This window comes from Pseudorca crassidens, chromosome 2 (genome assembly GCF_039906515.1).
Source record: "Pseudorca crassidens isolate mPseCra1 chromosome 2, mPseCra1.hap1, whole genome shotgun sequence".
NCBI classification, from domain to species: domain Eukaryota; kingdom Metazoa; phylum Chordata; class Mammalia; order Artiodactyla; family Delphinidae; genus Pseudorca; species Pseudorca crassidens.
Window position 1 is genome coordinate 46101110 of NC_090297.1, and position 20199 is coordinate 46121308.

Consider the following 20199-nt stretch of genomic DNA (forward strand, 5'->3'; position numbering starts at 1 on the left):
CCACAGGGCAGCCACAGCCATCTTTTCAAAACACAGCATGACCTGCGTCTTTCCTCTGCTTAAAATCATTCAGCGGCTGCCTGCTGCCCTGAGCAAAATCCTTAACAAGGCCTAAGGCCCTGAATGACCCGGCTCTATCCTCCCACATCTCAGCCCAGCTCTTTTCACTCTACCCCTTGCTCTGACACACTGGCTTTCTTTTGTGCTGCCCATTTTTGTGCTTCTGTTTCAGGACCTGTGGAGTGCTAATTCTTCTCCCTAGAATTCTCCCTCCCCTCTTTTCACCAAATGAACTTAACAGATTTTCAATCTCGTTTCAAACACTACCTTCTCAGGGAGTTTTTCTTGAATTCTAGACTAGAAAAGACCCCTCCGTTATATGCAGTCATAACAGCTTATGCTTGTAGTAAATTTGTAATTATATGCTTGCCTGATTATTTGATTCATACCTGTCTTTCCCTCTATACCGTAATACTCGTGATATCCGAGTCCATTTCTGCTTTCTCACTATGGGAACCCTAGTGCTTAGGGTAGTGTCAGGCACATGGTAGGTATTCAGTAAATATGTTTTGGAAGAAGGGAGACTTTGTAACCCGGAAGGGCTCAGGGGGAAAGTGACCAAGGGCAGGTGGGTTATGACATTTGGAATGACTCGGGAAAGACGTAGACAATTAGGTGGGTGGGCCATGACAGTGGTGACCTCTGGGCAGGAAAGAACGGAGAGGGCCTGTCAGGGACAGAGGGCATGTCCACAGGTGCCCTCTGAGCCTCTGTAAGGCTGTGCCTTGTGGGAGCAAGTGCCCAAACTCTGCCAGGAGACCTGCTTGTGAGGCCTGGATTTGATGCTAACTAGCTGTGTGTTTTCCCCTCTCATTCTTAATTTCATCTGTAAAATAACAGAGTTGGATTATTATAGCAGTCAGGGCTCTTAGCTGCAAAGAAATATTGCCTCTGGGCAATTTCAACAGAAAATGAACTGATTGAAGGGCTGTTGGCCAGCTCACAGGATTCCTAGCAAGCTTGAAGAACCAGACGGAGAGAACTGGTAAGAACAGAGAAGACTGAATGGGCAGAACCGAGGCCAGCATCTCAGTGAAGGGCCAGACTCCCTTGAAGCCAGCACAGCTACCCACCGTGCCATTGAACGCTGAGCGACACAGTTTGTGTCCCTGCCGGGAGTGGGCAAGGGACACCCCTGTTGGCACCACTGGCTGTGCTGCCCTTGGGAACTGGCTGTTGCTGCCTTTGCTGTTACTCTCGGAAAGAATGCTCTGCTTTCTTTCCTTTGTGTCATTAGTTTCTGACTCAAAAACCTGAGCAGGTGCATCTGACATCCTGAGCTCGGTGTGCGGGGGCAGGTGTGGGGATGGGGGCGGGGGCCGACTATGGCAGACTGGAAAACAGCTTCCTAGAGAGGGAGGCAGGCTCTGTTGGCCATCAACCCTCCTGAAACGGAGAGTTCCCCAGGGGAGGAATCAGAGGGTTCAGATCCCGGGCAGCCAATCAAATCGAACGTCCAGTACTAGGCAGTCTCGACGGTCCCTCCAATGCTAACAATCCATGCGTCCACCAACAAAATGAAAATGGATCCAGTCATCACCTCACACCCCTTTCCATTAACCTCAGCAACACAGAAAAGCTACGACATCAGCGTTTCGCCTCAGATTTTGTTCGGTATTACAACTCCTTACTTCTAGGTACTTTGGAGACGACTCTGTGTGTCCTTGTCTTACGTGTTTATTTGAGCCACTGAAGCCAGCCTGTGTTTCCTGGCTCCACAGCCCTAAAAATAGGGCATTTTTGAGTAGCCTAATAACCTGTTCAGAGTGCAGCAGGGCCTGTGCTGGTTTGTATTTTTAGCAGATGCTCTTTCTATTGGAGGATCTATTTTTAAACCAGCCAAATGTCAGTGCTCTCTCAACTGTCGATTTTCATTCTCAAAGACATGCTGGTTTGTTTGTTTGTTTCTTCCTGGTAGAATTTACTCTACCATATAAAAGGCACATTTCAGTCATTAATGGTTCCTTTTGGACAGAAATAACATTTTCTTGCCCATACTCTACAGTATCTTTTTTTTCAAACTTGACTGAGAACTAGGAGAATCAATGAAAAGGGAATATTCTGGAAGGAAAGGGTCCAGGATCTTGGAGTTGATTTATGGCACCTTCTTTTAATGCAGTTTCCACCATATCTGCTTCCTTAGGCAAGTAGCTTGCATTTAAAGTAGCCGAGCTGTGGGAACGAAGCAAGCTTTATAAAATCATTCAGTGTGAATAGCTGATTCCGGCTTAATTTGCTACCACTCCAAGGTAACATAGAGGTGTGAATGTAAAGTAACTTGACTGATGCTTTAAAAACCACCAGAGATCTTACACATCCAAATGAATGTGGAACTCCTCAAAGAGCCCCCTTTGGAAGGCATTGCACTTGGTCTGACAATGTGTTTTTGCTCAAGGCATTTTTGGAGTACCTTCTTCAGAACTACCTTCCCAGGCGTGGAATGAGGCTCTGGAATGTCCTCAGTGATCTAAGCCGTTATGTGCTTGGGGAACGTGGGGCATTCGCTCAGAAGAAGATGCTGTCCCATTCTGGTGGTGCGTGTGTGTGTGGGGGCAGCGTTAAGTGTGGTCATAGTGGAGCAGGTGTGAACTTTGGAGTGAGATGTTTCGGGTTCAGTTCCTCTCTCTTCCAGTTACGAACTTGGTCAAGCTGCTCAACGTCTTAGAGCACCAAATTCCTTGTGTGCAAGATGAAAGAAATCCCCCCTTCCTCGTGGAGTTGTTGTGAAGATTAAATGTATTAACGTGTGTAGAGTTCTGGTACCTGGTAAACATTCAAAAAGTGTTAATACCCTTCTTGACTACACAGTTCTTCTAACACACTTTGTCTCCAGACAAATGAAGCTGCTTTGCTCTTCCGCTTTCAAGCCCTTCCTGTCTTTACTGATGTTCTTCCCCATCCCACCTCCCACCTATATTTCCCCCTCCTGCATCTCTGTATGTCCAAATCCTGTTTCTCTTTAAGGTCTGGTTCTAATAAAAATAATACTAATGAAGAAAGACATTAAGCAACTTGCTCAAGGTCTCACAACTCTCTTTTGTTTAAAATAAATTTATTTATTTATTTATTTATTTTTGGCTGCATTGGGTCTATGTTGTGATATGCGGGCTTCTCATTGCAGTGGCTTCTCTTGTTGCAGAGCACGGGTTCTAGGCTCTTGGGCTTCAGTAGTTGTGACATGCAGGCTCATTAGTTGTGGCTCACGGGCTCTAGCGTGCAGGCTCAGTAGCTGTGGCGTATGGGCTTAGTTGCTCCGCGGCATGTGGGATCTTCCCGGACCAGGGATCAAACCCGTGTCCTCTGCATTGGCAGGCGGATTCTTAACCACTGCGCCACCAGGGAAGCCCCAGGGTCTCACAACTCTTATGTAAGTGCTAGAGCCAGACTTTGGGCGCAGGTCATCAGACACTAGTGTCAACACTCTACAATGTCTACACTACACTAGGCTACATTATACCCACGTGTATAAATGCCTCTTCCACCTTCTACATGAAGTTTTCCAGATCCCTCATTTAGAAACACCCTCTTCTGCCTTTGAATCACATATACTCCATTTACAAAGCTTTTCTTATGAAGCATTAACTTTCCACGTGGTATGATGATCATTTTGGTGATTAGTCTTACTGCCCTGCAAAATCGAGTGCTCAGTAAGTGTTACTTTTTCCACAGTCTCTTCTTAATATCTTGCATAATTTGTTGTAGGCGCTCAAGAATGTTTGTTGAGTGAATTGTTTAAAAAAATGTAAATCTGATCACGGCTCTCTGCTTAAAATGTTCCATTAACGTTAGGGTGAAAATGAAAATGTTCAATACAGCCAGAAGGTCCTGAGGGCCTAGTCTGCCACCTCGTGCCTCACCTGGAACCACTCTTGCCCTGGCTCTCTGCTGTCCAGCTCACAGTGCCTTTCTGTTTACTCTTCACCCGCCCTCCGCCCTGAGGACCTTTTCACTTGCTTTTCCTTTATCTGGAAGGTTGGATTCTCTTTCCCAACCTTGCCTTTGGCTTGGTCATGACTATTCTGATGACTTACCCTTGTTACTTTGCCTCTAGGTACGTTGGGGAAGCACCCCTCTGGCCTGCTTGGGAATGGATGTGTTACATCCTGGCCCAGCCTGTCCAGCCCTGACAGGGGACCTACCTGGTGGCCCTGGCTCTGTCCTCACTCTGCTGGTGGGAGTGCCAGGCTGCGTGATACTTGGGGATTAGGGCCTGACCTCTGCGGTGGCCTCTGGGGCAACAGAGGCTGCTTGTCCAGTCCAGCTTGCCTCGTCACTGAGGAGGAGAGCTCTGACTCCAGGCCAGAGATTGATCCTGGCAGTGGCATTTTCTGAAGGCAACTGTACCCTTCATCTCCCCTTGGTTCATACATTCTGACTGCCAGCAGGCCTGGCTCAGAGCCATCTTAGCAGAGAGGAATTTTTAAAGCCTGGTTGGTTTCATTTTGCTGTCTTCCCAGATTCCTATCCTTGGGCAGAAATAGTCTCCAAATAGCTTTTGCACCAAGGGTGATACGAGGGGGGAAGCATGCAGGGGAGGAAAGAGATCACAGCAAGGACATCTAAGCTGGAAATAGGTTACTTCCTCATTTAATAATAATCTATTATTTTTATAATAATAGGTAACATTTATTAAATACTTACTAGGTCCCAGGTACTGTACTAGGGATTTGTCCATATATTAGCTCATTTAATTTTAAAAATTATAGCCCTTTAAGTGGGGCTCTATTATTATTCCCACTTTATAGATTAGAAAGTTGAGGGTGAAGGAAGTTAAGGAACTTGCCCAAGGTGAGTAATAGCAGAGGTGGGCTTAAAGCTGAAGATAGGGGAGTTGAAAGTTTTGCCTTGAGGATAATAATATCAAATTACATTATGATTTCCAGTGTAGGGGTCTAGCAAAGAATGAACATCAAAACAGTGGACTCCAGAGAGATCCACGCATGATCCAGAATATTCCCTGCATGTTGACACATTAATGATTACTTTATAGGTACTTATCCAGTTCACTGGGAAGCAGCCTGATGTGAAAGAGAGAACATGGAGTCATGTCGGAGTCACGTAGACCTGGGTTTGAAACCAAACGCAACCTCTTCTATCTGTACTGCCTCATACAGTTTATATAACCTCATTGTGACTCAGTTTTCTCATCTTTAAAAATGGTCATTGTGATTCATAACCCATAGGGCTGTGAAGATTAAGTCAGAAAACACAATACAGCTTTTTGTGCTATGCCTGGCATGTAGATAGTGACCAATAAATGGTAGCTATTAACATGGCATGGATGTGAAGGGAAGCCATGGGTGATATTATTACTAGCCTCTCCTCCATAGTTCATTATTAGCTGATAAATTCCACCGTTGACATTTGAATTAAGATGTGCTGTCTCTGGGAGGCCCAGTGGCAAAGAAAATACCTTAGGGGATTCCCTGGCAGTCTGGTGGTTATGACTCTGCCCTCCCAATACAGGGGGCATGGGTTCGATCTCTGGTTGGGGAACTAAGATCCCACATGCCGCACAGCGCCGCCTTAAAAAACAAAACAAAACAAAACAAACAGAAAAAACCTTAAAGAGAAAACATATTAAATCACGATCAATCTCAATTATTAAGCCTTAATTAATAATTAAGCTATTTATTGTGCAAGCTGGAAAGTAAGCTTGTAACTTGCACAAAAAAAAAGCCTTAAATTAGTAATACAACAGCTGCCTCCATTTAATTAGGGTATATTATATGTTTGATGTCTTTTATTTTATTGTTAATCCTTGTGACTACCCTGTGGGGATAGTATTATTACCATCCTATCTATGACGCTTAGGAAGAGATTAAGCAACATGTCTGAAGCCACCTGAGAGTAAGTGACGAGGAAAGGATTCAAACAGAGGCCGAACTCCAATGGCCATATTTTCCCCGATATGCCTTGCTACTCTTGGAACTGGCAGTCCCACTTCTGAGAAAATGTCCTAAGTAAAAAATTTTAAAAAGAAAAGAAGATCAGTTGTTAAAACAAAACAAAAACCCCGAAATCTTTATAGCTCGTACTCATCACATAGCCCTATGGCCCCAGATTGGACAGTAAAGTAGCCAGCTGCCACACATTAACATAACAGAACCAACTTCAAAAGACCAATACACGAATCATGTCAGCGGAGAACATCTGAAACTATATTTAGGAAAAAGGACAGAATGCAAAATAGTACCACAAAGAGTATACACACACTTCTCAAAGCAGAGAAAATTGGCATCTGTATTCCAATAGGGAAGAGGAATACTCAGAGTTATGCAAATGATTAGCGTATGAAGCCTCTGTTGTATTTTGGGGTAGAGTAGTTTATAGTATTCAATTAAAAAAAAAAGAGGGCTTTCCTGGTGGCGCAGTGGTTGAGAATCTGCCTGCCAGTGCAGGGGACACGGGTTCGAGCCCTGGTCTGGGAAGATCCCACATGCGGCAGAGCAACTAGGCCCGTGAGCCACAACTACAGAGACTGCGTGTCTGGAGCCTGTGCTCCGCAACAAAGAGAGGCCGCAACAGTGAGAGGCCCACGCACCGCGATGAAGAGTGGCCCCCTCTCGCCGCAACTAGAGAAAGCCCTCGCACAGAAACGAAGACCCAACACAGCCAAAAATAAATAAGATAAATAAATAAATTTTAAAAAAAGAAAGAAAGCATATTGAACAAGTTTAAAAACAGGAGATAGGTTTTTTAAAACTATCTAGTTTTAAGTTGTAAAACTAGCTTCTTGAAATCACTGAAACAAAAAGTGATGACTGTCTTGAGAGGGATTTTTTTTTTTTTTTTTTTTCAGTACGCGGGCCTCTCACTGCTGTGGCCTCTCCCGTTGTGGAGCACAGGCTCCTGACGCGCAGGCTCAGCGGCCATGGCTCACGGGCCCAGCCGCTCCGCGGCATGTGGGATCCTCCCTGACCGGGGCACGAACCTGTGTCCCCTGCATCGGCAGGCGGACTCTCAACCACTGCACCACCAGGGAAGCCCAAGAGGGATTCGTTTTTTATAGTGTTTCCTCACCTGGAATTTTAGGACTCCTAGGGATAGTGATAGAGGCGCTCCAAATTTGTGCTGTATTTCACAGAACATGATGGAAATTATATATTTTAAAAGCACATTTAATCACGCTGGCAATAGTTAAGGATAGTGAAGTTTGGCTCTGTTATCAGCTCACCTGAATTTGAACCCCAGCCTTGTTACCTACTTGCTAAGTGATGCTGGACAAACTAATCTCTTCTGTTTCCTTGTCTGTAAAACTGTGTTAATAATAATGCCTACCTCAATGGGTTACTGCCCCAGCACATTGTAAGTTATCTGTAAACATTAGCTGTTATTAAACTATAAAGCTTCTTTGCTCTAATCTGGAGTTATATCAATTCAGCACTAATTTTATTATCTCAAGCAAATCAGAACTCTCCATTGACCATTATACAGCATTTGATTGCCAAAATATGGGAAAATGGGTGAAATGTGAGCAAATGCACTTTGGTCAATAAAATCTTTCAAAATATGGGTGAGAGGGGAGAAGAAGGGAAGAAGTGTCAGGGATCCTTGGTGATAAAATCTGAGGATGACTATACAAGATGGATGCATTTGATAAGGGTGAGGGGAACGGGAGGCCTGAGCAGAGCACAGAGGTGGAAAGCCACAGCCTCCTCAGGCTTTCCCAGAGTCAGAGGGAGATGGTCATGTTTTGTTGAGGCCTGACACATCCTGTTGTTCTCCTCTGCTCTCTATGCCAATGTCGGATTGCGACACCTGAACCCAAATCAGGACTTGTAGAGGTGAAGATGAAGGGGGTTGTGCAACCTGGGTACCAGCTGGGGCTCCCCATCCCTGGGAAGTCTGTGTAACCTTGACCTGAAGCCAAATTCCATGGCCTGTGACATCACAAGACTTCTGCATGGTTTCTCTCTGGTTCTGATCGCTTCCTCCACTTGCTGCTTTGTGCTGCTCTAAGTCAAAGCAGATGCAAAGCCCAGCCCTCCGACCAAGTTCCACAAACAATGCACAGACACTGATTCTTTCATGAATTTAGTAAAATGATACTGACTATGGACAGGGGCAAGTATTCCAGGTCAGGGGCACATCCCAGACACAGCCTCTGCCTCCTCCCACTTTCCTTTCCTCCATTTTTCTGGTCTCTTTCCCTCTCCTCCTTCTGTCCTGCACATAAATTCCTCCCCTGTATCACATGGGAGAGACAGACCAACCCCAGCCTAAGCACTCACCACTGTATTTTGCCAACAAAGATAGTTTACCCATCTTAAGAGGAATTCTGGTCAAAACGTGTTCTCATTTACATTACGGTTATGAGTATTAGGTCAATAGAGAATTTGTGACTTTCATTTTATGCAATAGGAGTGCTTATTAATAATATAGAATTATAAAAATAGGAAAATACGTATAAATAGTGGTCTATCAGTGGAGTTTTGACATATCAGAACCCCAATGGTGGTAAAGAGTTGGAACTAACAGTAAGGGTAAGGGGAGCTCTTGGGCTGCACCTCACAGGCCTGCAAGCCCTGGACTTGCCCAGCCTCAAGCTGAAGAAAGAGCCGGAGTCGGCGACAGAGACACCAATTATTTAATAGGTGGAGGATCTTACACCTCTGAAGCAAAAGAGTCCCGGTGCGACACTCCACCGGATGGCAGGCAGGACAGGGCAGCAAGGGGAGAGGGAGGTTACCAGTTATAGGGAGAATTGACATCTCATTGGTTAGCAGGGAGTCGAGCAGAGGGGCATGCACATCCCTCAGTACCCCTTTGATGAGCTATCATAGATCTAAAGATTAGAATAATCACTAGCTGGGGCTGGGGGCAGGTATGTAGGCATTTACTGATTAGGCTCTATGATGAAGAGAGAAGGTCAGTCATGTGAGTAGGGTGTAGGTGAGGCAGGAAGGGTACTTCCTACAGGGGGAGGTATAGAGAGCAAGAGAACAGCCATCTTGGGTGGCCTGATCATACAGGAGCCATGGAGCCATTGAAGAATCCTCGTAGGAGATTTATGCCATTAGACTTATGTCTTTCAGGAAGGTCACTCTAGTCACCCTAAGTGAAATGACAGGAAGGAGGCAAAAGTGGATTCCAGGAAACCACAGGCGGAAGACAAGAAGCTCTAGGATAAGGCATGGTTGGTGGTAGTGGAATGGAGGAGTGGACTCAGGAGGTTGAGCTTACAGGAGTAAGTGGCCAATGGATGTGGGAAGTGGGGGTGAGGATCAAGAATTAGGGTAACCAACTTGTCCTGGTCTGCCTGGAACTTTACCGGTTTTTTTTTTTTTTTTTTTAATTGGAGCATAGTTGATTTACAATGTTGTGCTAGTTTCGGATGTACAGTAAAGTGACTCAGTTATATATATATACATATATCCACTCTTTTTTAGATTCTTTTCCCATACAGGTCATTACAGAGTATTGAGTAGAGTTCTCTGTGCTATACAGTAGGTCCTTATTATCTATTATATAATATATATAGTAGTGTGTATATGTCAATCCCAATCTCCCAATTTATCACCCCTTTCCCCACCCCTCGTAACTATAAGTTTATTTTCTACATCTGTTACTCTATTTCTGTTTTGTAAATAAGTTCATTTGTACCATTTTTTTTAGATTCCATATAAAAGTGATATCATATAATATTTGTCTTTCTCTGTCTGACTTACTTCACTCATTATGACAATCTCTAGGTCCATCCATGTTGCTGCAAATGACATAATTTCATTCTTTTTATGGCTGAGTAGTATTCCATTGTATATATGTACCACATCCTTTTTATCCATTCTTCTGTCAATGGACGTTTAGGTTGCTTCCATGTCTTAGCTATTGTAAATAGTGTTACAATGAACACTGGGATGCATGTGTCTTTTTGAATTATGGTTTTCTCTGGAGATATGCCCAGGAGTGGGATTGCTGGGTCATATGGCAGTGGAAGTTTACCGGTTTGTTTTGTTTTTTTAAAAAAATATTTATTTTTTTTTTTGGCTGCATCAGGTCTTAGTTGAGGCACACGATCTTCGTTGCTGTGTACAGGATCTTTGCTGCGGCGTGTGGGATCCTTAGTTGTGACATGTGAACTCTTAGCTGTGGCATGTGGGATCTAGTTCCCTGACCAGGGATTGAACCCAGGCCCCCTGCGTTGGGAGCATGGGGTTAGCCACTGGACCACCAGGGAAGTCCCAAAGTTTACCAGTTTTAAAACTGAAAGTCCTATGGGAACCCCCTCAGTCCCAAGGAAATTGGGATGGTAGGTCATCTCTTAGGTGTATTATTTGGGAGAGTGGAGTTTGGTAAGGGCATCTACTGAGAGGAAGGATATAGAAGGAGGTGGTTAGTAGGTGATAAAGTGGGACAGGAAGTGGTGGAGGTGGTGTCTGGTGATAATAGAATCTTGAATATCCTGTATTTGAGATGCCTGCGGGATATCCAAATCAAGGTAACAGTCTGGTGTTCAGATAAGAAGTTAAAACAGGTGATAAAAGCTTGATAATAAATCAACAGCCACAACAACTGTGATTTAAAAATAAACATTCTAAGTACGTTTCATTTTTTGCCTCGTTTGATCTTCACAGCAACCCTATGAAGTAGGAATTATTATTACCATTTTATAGTTGAGGAAACTGAGGCACACAGAGGATAAGGAACTTGTTCAAGGTCAAAATCAAAAAGTTAGTAAGTGGAGGTGCTGAGGCAAACATCTCTGGCCCAAGGTGTTCTCTGAGACATATGTTACAGGAGCAAGACATCAGAAACCCCCTAACTAGGAGGCAAATAGGTAGGTAACCTAGGATACACTCACGAAACGGAATGAGTGTGCGCCACTTGTTCCCTGCCCCCACCCCCAGAAAAAGAACGCCACCTTCCTCTCTTTCTCTGCCCCCAGCAGTGGCTCTGGCTTTGCTGGTCTTGTTCTTTTAGGCCCCTGTGATGTCAGAAGGACAAGCAAGTGAGAGGGATGATGAGGGGGAGTGCTGAAGACATTGGCATGGAAGCAGCTGTAATGTATCAGGGTCGTGGATGAGAGAAAAAGCAAACTTTGTAAAGACATATTCTTATTGCATGAGTCCCCTTCACGGTATTTAAAAATACAAAGGGCTTGAGATTTTTAGAAATCACTTTCTGGTGGCTGAGCTCAGTTTCTGTGACGGTGGCCACGTGAACGGTGCAACATGGTTGGGGTAATGGTTTTACCATTATTTGCCACAGTTTTGTCACCACCTCAGGGGGTGACAGAAACAAGGCAGGGGGTTCCTAGAAACCACCTGAACAGGAAGGGCACAGGGCTTGACCAGGTACTGAGAGCTTCCCATGTGCAGGTGCTAGAACACCTTTCAAACAGGGATAAACCACAGCCCTGGGCTGCCTGCAGCTTCCAGCTTCCTGGAGGAGAAGGATACAGAAATAAATTTTCCTATAATGCAGTAAGTGGATTGGTGGTGATCCACACAGCAGGCTGCTCAGGTAGGGAGGAACCCCACTTTGCTTAGCCGTGGAGGGACTTAGGCTGTCAAACAAGGCTTCCTGGACCAAGTCAAGAGGGAAGGGAGAAGGCAGGTGGGGGATGATGTTCCAGAAGAAGGGACCCGTATGGGCAAAGACAGTAAGGCAAGAAATAGCCTAGTGTGCACAGGGAACTACCAGCGGGTCAGTGTGACCAGAAGAACAAGTCTGAGGTGGGAGTGTTGCAGGAAGGGGGACCCCTTCCAGGGCCCGAGAGTGGGCTCTTTTCTAACACTTGGAAATGAATTGTCTGAGGAGACACACGTACTGACAAAGCAAAAGACTTTCTTGGGAAGGGGAGTCCAGGCAGAGAGCAGCAGGGTAAGGGAACCCAGGAGAACTGCTCTGCCACGTGGCATGCTGTCTCAGGTTTTATGGTAATAAGGTTAGTTTCCGGGTTGTCTCTGACCAATCTTCTTGCTTGGTCGCTATTTGGTCTGACTCAGGGTCCTTCCTGATGGTGTGTGCATCTCTTAGCCAAGATGGATTCCAGCATGAAGGATTCGGGGCGGTTGGCAGGACATATCATGTCTTCCCTCCTCCTTTTGGCCCCTCCCGAATTCTCCCAGTTAGTTTTCGGTGGCAGCACCGATTCTTTACCGGGACCTCCTGTTGTGAGACAACTCAGGCAAGCCATTATCATCGTGCGTGGTCAAGATGGGCAGTTTCCGTCAATGGTTCCCTAACAGGAGCGGAGCTGATGGGGCTGGAGTGCAGATGTAAATTTTCTTGCAGCAGGAGAGAAAGCTCTGGGGGGTGCATTCATTGGCACCTCTCTTTCCTCAAGCAGTTTTTCATAGTGTGTGTTAGGGGGTGGGCAATGATGGGAATGAGGGGGAGAACCAACTACAAATTAGCAAATGGTTGTCAAAATCTGGGTCAGCTGAGAGGGGAGGCTGTGAACCAGTCGGCCTGTGCCATTTTCTCCAGCAGCACTTGGGGTGTGGGGTGTAGGAACCAAGAAGACGGATTGAGGCAGGTGAAGCAGGGCTGCAAAGTTGGTGAAGAGGTCGAGGGGAGTCTCTTTCAGGCCAAACAACCATGGGCTGAACTTGGGTAGCCAGGAAGGAACAGAAAGGGGGTTGCTAGATTAGGAGATAATGGGGGAATCAAAGGCAAAGAAGTTATGGTTCGGCCCATTTTTCCCCACCCCATGCCAGAATGGCTTGCAGTGGCAGTACTAGGGTGCTGCCTGGCCTTGAATAAGTAAGTTCACCTTCTGGGCCTTAATTTCCCCATCTGTATGGTTACACAACCACTATGGTATTCTCCAGCTCTGACTGTAGGATTGTGCAAACCAACATATTCCAGCCTCTTGGGCCCCCAGGTGAGACCCTTTCTGTACCTTCAGTACTGGAGGTGCAGAGTCAGTGTGCATCATTTCTGCTCAGAAGGAACTAACCCTGGGGAGGTGAATGAGATGTGAGATTTCAGTTCATCGGGGCCGGATGTGAAGCAATGGCCCAGAGTTCACATTTAGGTCACTTTGCCTCAGGGGTCTCAGTAAATATTAACCAACATACTGGATGACCTTGGTCAAGCTACTGAAATAATTCACCACTTGGTTTACTCAACCACTAAGGAAAAACAAGTAGTTATATGCTCAGGGTGGCCACAAAGAAGTATGACTCAGAATCGTTGGGGAAACACAGGTACAAACAGAAATATTTATTCCCAGAAAGGCTGCCGCCTTAGGTTGGGTTCCCTAGAAGCAGAGCCTGAGAGAGGGATTCTTGTTCAAGGGATTTACTGGGAGAATGCTCTCAGGAGAAGGGAGTGACAGAAATGGCATAGGGCAGAGGAGAAAAGTTAGGGAAGTGTGGTTTCCTCCAGAGCCTGGCTTCAGTCAGCTCCTACAGGGAAACTCTAGAGCACAAATTGTGCTGCCGGGTTCGTCTCATCTAAGAGTAAGAGAGTGGGCCTTTTGTATCCAAATGTCAATCAATTACTGTCTGAGGTCCGTGGACAGGTGGGGTGGAGGAGGGAGTTGTGTAACCTCCCCGGGTGAGGTGCTCTCGTTTGGTCCAGGGCACTTCTGTTCCGAAGAGGGCAGCAGAATTTTGTCAGCAGTACTCACATTCACTGGGTAGGAAAAGGGGCACCAATGGGATCCACTATAGCTACCCTAGAAATGATAAACAGAAGATGTATCTTCAGGTCTGTGGAGGATGGAAGATGACGTATTGGTAGTTAGAAAAGAAAAAAAAAAGGAAACGGTAGCACCATCATGCATGCAGAATTAAAAGCCTTGAAGATCACATACGTCAACTCATAAACATTACTCACATTCTAGTGACAAAGCAGTAGAACTACCTTCATTCCTTCTGCATGTATTTATTAAACTTCACACTGCTGGCAAAGAATGAATATCCTTAGTATATAAAGAACTCCTACAAATCAATAAAAATGAAGACCCTGATAATTACATAGGTAGAGGATATTAATCAACAATCTACAGAGGGGGAAATATAAATAGCTAGCAGACATTTAAAAAAATCATTCAACCTTGCTGATAATCAAAGAAACACAAAGGAAAGGAATATGCAGATTTTAAATTACAAAGATTTAAAAATGAGAGCACACAAAGCTAGCAAGGAAAGGAGAGATGGGTGCTTTCTACTCAACTCACAGGAATGTACATTAGCTCTTCTTAGAAAATAATTTTATGGTATGTTTCATGAGATTTAAAAATGTTTAAACTCTTTGATTTGTACTTCTACTCGTTAGACTCATCCTAAGGGAATAATCCAAAGGTTTCACTGTTATCATATAATGGAATAGAGAAATTGCAGTGTGCTAGGCATTGTGCTAAGTGCATTAATACATATATTTTTTTAAATCTATACAATTGACTTAGTAGGTGGGTACTTTCATTAAGTCTCTTCTTACAAGAGAGGAAACTGAGGCTTAAGGAAGTTAAGTAAAGGTCACTTATTGTGAAGACGTGGAGAAGTTGGGATTATCTGACTCTAGTGTATGGGCCCTTAATAACTTTACGTGGGTCCAAGAAGAGGGTGAAAAGCTAGTGTTTTTACAAAATGATTAAATCAGGTGTGGAATTAATCAAAGAAACCTCAGCTAAAATTGGAGTCAGGACGGGCCTGTATGGGAACTGTCACACACCCACCATGCATGTCAATTACTCTAAACAAGAAGAGACTTCTGCCTACATCTCTGATAAGAAGGTGTTGCCTACTCTAGAATCCACCAGGAAGAAGAAAACGCTCTGTGAGAGTACAGCCCAGCCAATCAGAGACTGTAGCAGCCCAACCAATGAGAAAGCTTCGTACTTTGGACTCCCAGCTTCCTCCAATGGACTCTTTGGTTATTACAGCCCCTCCAAATTGCCCCCTTTCCCTATAGAAGCAAGTTCCCTTTCTTTGTTCTTTGGATTTGCCTGTGGTCCTCCTTCCGTAGTCCTCATATCTGGAATTGCAGTTCCATTGACTATTCCCAGGTAAACTCACTTTTGCTGTTAAATAACTGGCTATTATATTGTTAAAGTTGGCAGGGGCAAACTGTTCCTCGTTCCATTGATCAGAAAGCCTCAGCAGCATTTGGATTTCTAATTAAGTCAGACATTTAATTAGGGATCCTGGGGCTATCACCTAGTCCTTTGAAGTTTTTGTGATGAGTTTTACGTAAAAATATAAAAGAGTCCTAGGCTCCTCTGTGCAAAATGGTGAAGTCAGGTACTGAGTTTGGCACCCTTTGGGGTTGAGGTGGTAGTGAACTGATGGCTTCATAACAACCGGTTACGAACAATCAATTGTATAAACTTGTTTACTTGTCTATCCCTCCTCCAAAACTGTGAGCTCTGTAATAACAGGGATCATGTCTGTCTCATTCATTGAAATAACCTTAGAAGGTGAGATTGGATTATGGGCAGGCATCCAGCAGTGTCTGCCAAGCTCTCCTGTGCATACAGGAAGACATGTCACAACAATGGTCATTGCAGTGGCATTGTTAGTATTTGTAAAAAAATTGGCAGGACATCTGAGTTGTTTCTAGTTTTTGACTATTTCAAATAAAGCCGCTATAAACATTTGTGTACAGGTTTTTACATGAACATAAGTTTTCATTTTTCTGGAATAAATGCCCAGGAATGCTATTGCTAGTTTGCATGGTGGTTGCATATTTAATTTTTAAAGAAATGGTCAATCTGTTTCCCAGAATTGTGTACTATTTTACATCTGACCAACAATGGGTGAGTGATCCAGTTTCTCTGAATCCTTACCAGCATTTGGTGTTGTCACCCTTTTATTTTAGCCGTTTGGATAGATTTGTATTGATATCTCACTGTGGTTTTAATTTGCATCTCCCTAATCGTTAACAATGTTAAACATCTTTTCATAGGCTTTTTTACCATCTGTATATCCTCTTCAGTGAAATGTCTCTACATATCTCTTTGCCACTTTCTAATTGGGTTGTTTGTTTTTTATTCTAACTGCTGAATTTTGAGCGAGGTTTATATATTCTATCCTTTGTCAGATATATGGTTTGCAAATATTTTCTCCGAGTCTGTAGTTTGTCTTTCCATCCTCTATATAGAGTCTTTCCTGGAGCAAAAATCTTTAATGTTGACAAAGTACATTTTATACATTTTTCCTTTTATAGATCTTGAAGATTTTCTCCTACATTTTCCCCCCAAGTTTTGTAGCTTTACATTTTACATTAAAGTCTATTATCCATCTTGAGTTAATTTTTTGTATAAGGTGTGAGATTTGGGTCAAATTTCATTTTTTCCCCTTTCTTGGGATGTTCAATTACTCCAGCACCATTTGTTGAAACGCCTCTTTTTCCTCCATTGGATGACTTTTGCATTTGGGTGTATTTGTGTGGGTTTGTTTCTGGGTTCTGTATTGTGTCCCATTGATCTATGTGTCTTTTCCTCTGCCAGTAGCACACAGACTTGATGACTGTAACTATAGAATAAGTCCTGAAAGCAGGGAGTCTGATTCCTCCCATATTATAATTCTTTCCCAAAAATTGTCTTAGCTATTCTAGTTCCTCTGCCTTTCCATATAAATTTTAAAAATTTATTTATTTATTTAATTACTTCGGCTGTGCCAGGTCTTAGTTGTAGCACGTGAGATCTTTTAGTTGTGGCATGCGGACTTCTCAGTTGCAGCATGCATGAAGGACCTAGTTCCCTGACCAGGGATTGAACCTGGGCCTCCTGCATTGGGTGTGTGGAGTCTTACCCACTGGACCACCAGGGAAGTCCCCCATATAAATTTTAGAATAAGCTTCTCTATATCTGTAAAAAGTCTTGCTGGAATTTAGAGAAGAATGACGTTAAATCTACAGATGGATCTGAAGAACTGACATATTTACTATATTGAGTCTTTCAATCCATGAATGCTGTATGTCTCTCATTTATCTCTTTGATTTCTTTCACCATCATTTTATAATTTTCAGCCTATAAGTCTTATACACGTTTTGTTAGATTTACGCCTAAGGATTTCATTTTTTTCTGAGTGATTGTAAATGGTATTTTAATTTGTTAGTTATATAAATACAATTGATTTTTGTATGTTCATGTTATATCTTATGACCTTTCTAAACTCACTTATTAGTTCTAGGAGTTAAATATTTTTTTTTGTAGGTTTCTTGGCATTTTCTACATAGACAATTATGTCATCTGTGAGTAGGAACAGTTTTCCTTGTCTATCTATATGCATTTTATTATGTTTTTTCTTGCCTTATTTCTCTGGCTAAGACTTCCAGCATGATGTTGAATAAGAGTGGTAAGAGGGTTAATCCTTGCCTTCATTCTTAGGCAGAAAGCATTCAGTCTTTCACCATTAAGTATAATGTTAGCTGTAGGTTTTTTGTAGATGTTCTTTATCAAGTTGAGAAGTTTCCCTCTCTAGTTTTCTGAGTTTTTTTTTTTTTTAAATCATGAATAAGTGTTGAAGTTCACCATAAGATTTTTTTACAATTGATATGATCGTGTAATTTTTCATCTTTTGCCTGGTAACACAGATTTTTTTTTTTTTTTTTTGCGGTACGCGGGCCTCTTACTGTTGTGGCCTCTCCTGTTGCGGAGCACAGGCTCTGGACGTGCAGGCTCAGCGGCCATGGCTCATGGGCCCAGCCGCTCTGCGGCATGTGGGACCTTCCCGGACAGGGACACGAACCCGTGTCCCCTGCATCGGCAGGCGGACTCTTAACCACTGCGCCACCAGGGAAGCCCCACGGTAGATTTTTGAATACTGAACCAGCCTTGCATCCCTGGAATAAATCTTACTTGGTCATGGTATATAATTCTTTTTATGTGTTATCAAATTCTATTTGCTAATAGTTTAAGAACTTTTGCATCTATATTCATGAGGAATATTGGTCTGTAGGGTTTTTTTCTCTTACATTGTTTTCATCCGGTTTTGATATCAGGGTGATATTAGCATTATAAAGAGGACTGAGAGATATTCTATTCTCTTCTATTTTCTGGAAGAGATTTTGTAGAACTAGTGCTAATTCTTATTTAAACATTTGGTAGAATTGTACAGTGAAAACATATGGGCCTGGGTATTTGCTTTGGGAGAGTTTAAATGAATTCAATTTCATTCATAGACAAAATTTTGGAGACAGTGCAAAGATTGGTGATTGTCAGGGGTTCAAGGGGGAGTAAATGAGGGATGAATAGGTGACACACAGAAGGATTTTTAGGGCAGTGAAACTATTCTGTATGGTACTATAATGGTGGATACACATCATTATACAGTTGTCAAAACTCATAGAACATACAACATGAACAGCGAATTCTGATGTGAACTGTGGGTTTTGAGTGATAATGATGTGTCAGCATAGGTTCATCATTTGTAGCAAATGTACTGCTCAGGTCGGGGACGTTGTCATGGGGTGAGAGGTGGGGTTGGCTTCGGGTGTGTCAGGGCAGGGGTATGTGAGAACTCTGTACTTGCTGCTCAGGTTTGCTATATACTTAAAACTGCTCTAGAAAACAATCTATTAATTAAAAAAAAAAACCACAACTCTGAGCCTGTGTGGTTGCAGAATGGGTGCTCTTACACCATTGTCCCCATCCCTAGTGTTCAGCTCGTGACTCACATCGTGCCTGTATTGGGCTGCCCTTGTGTAGACACCTCCGGCCTTCATGCTGTGAGCAGCTGGCCGGCTGTTGTGCCTAAGTCTGAGGCTGCCCTGGACTTACTCCAGTTTGATCTGCTGTTCTGCTACCTCCTTCTTCCCTGTGTCTTGGTAGGTCTGGAACCTCGGAACTAGGCAGACTTGAGTGGCAGCCTGCCTAAGCCTCTTTCTCCTCATCTGTATAAAAGGGGATACTACAAGATTATGATGCAAGGTGCCCAGGGCGCTGCCTGGGACAAGGGGTAATTCCTTCCGCTTCCTTTCTCCTCTCCCAGTGGTGTGGCTTAGGGTGGCCCACTCTGGAAAGGCAGCCCTTTCAGAGTAAGAAGTAAGGAGACCGGTGAGGGAAGGTGAATGGAGAGGGACGACCCCCAGGACCCTGCACACAGTGGCCAGGCCAGCTAGTCAGTGCCCTTTCCCACGATGGACGCACGTCTCAAGATATGCTTGTTTCCTGGGCCCCCCTGAGGGTGGGGGTGGGAGCAGGGAGCACATGGGGTGACGGGGGCAGGATGTTGGTTTTCAGCTGACAAGAGCTACTCGGTTTCCGATTCTCACAGGCGACCTGAATGCCCATCACATCGGGCAGGGAGAGCTGCCCAGATCTGACACTAACCCCTTGTCGAAGTGGCTGGCAGGCCCCCGGGGTGAGGGGACGCCTGTGGGCCAGCGGAGGCTGAATGAATTTGGAGCCTGTGAATGAGGTGGGGTTGGCATCCCTTGAGACAAACTCCCTCTTTGTTCCTGAGCTGTACCTCCTAGACACGGGCAGTGCCAGCTTTCTTCACTCCATCCTGTCCACATTCTCTGGCCCAACTCAGCTGTGCAGAGAGGCACAGAGGCTCCCATGTTTTAAGCCCTAAAAAGAATCCGTTAATTTGTGTCTCGGAGACCCAGAAGCAGCCTGCAGCCTGCACGGCTGGGGTCGTAGAAATGAGTGTTGACAAGGCAGCAGTTTTCAAACATTTTTTTGACTGTAGCCTTTAGTGAGAAATAAATTTTGCATCATGACCTTGTCACATACACAGACACCTTCATGTACACCCTCACGCATAATTTAAACATTTAAAAAAGGAAATAAAATAGACTAGGCAGTGTCAGAGTGCAATGAAGATAGATACTGTTTTGGTGAAACTCTCTTTTCTGTGTCACTGAAAGGAAAGGTGTATTCATTTCAATACACATTGGGTGTGTGTGTGTCTTGGGTCATGATATAAATCATCTTTCTGACTGTGGATTGTGGTTAAACAAAGATTGAGAAACACTTGTCTGGATCACTGTTTCCCCAACTATATATTAAATCGTCAGCTTGGAGAAGGACGAAACGTGTGCTTTTTAAAGGCCCTGAAAATTCCTGCAGTAAAGACATCCGTGGAACTTTGCTAATCCAGTGTGCTGCTTTGGATCGCTTCTTTCCTCCAAATCCTCATACTGCCTCATGGAACGAATATTTCATAGCACACAGACTTAGAAGGAATCTGAAAAGTCCCCTAGAATTTCCTCAAGGGTTTCAGCAGCAGGGTG

At 44.0% G+C, this 20199-nt stretch overlaps 1 long non-coding RNA gene across 3 annotated transcripts in view; it reads left to right on the plus strand.

Annotated features, from left to right (window-relative positions):
• The first annotated feature begins 14907 nt into the window (after positions 1-14907).
• Positions 14908-20199, plus strand: part of LOC137218777 (uncharacterized) — a 189810-nt gene continuing 184518 nt past the window's right edge. For all 3 annotated transcript variants that reach the window (XR_010940847.1, XR_010940846.1, XR_010940848.1), the window contains exon 1: positions 14908-15022. This is a non-coding gene — a long non-coding RNA (uncharacterized lncRNA). The remainder of the gene's footprint in view (positions 15023-20199) is intronic.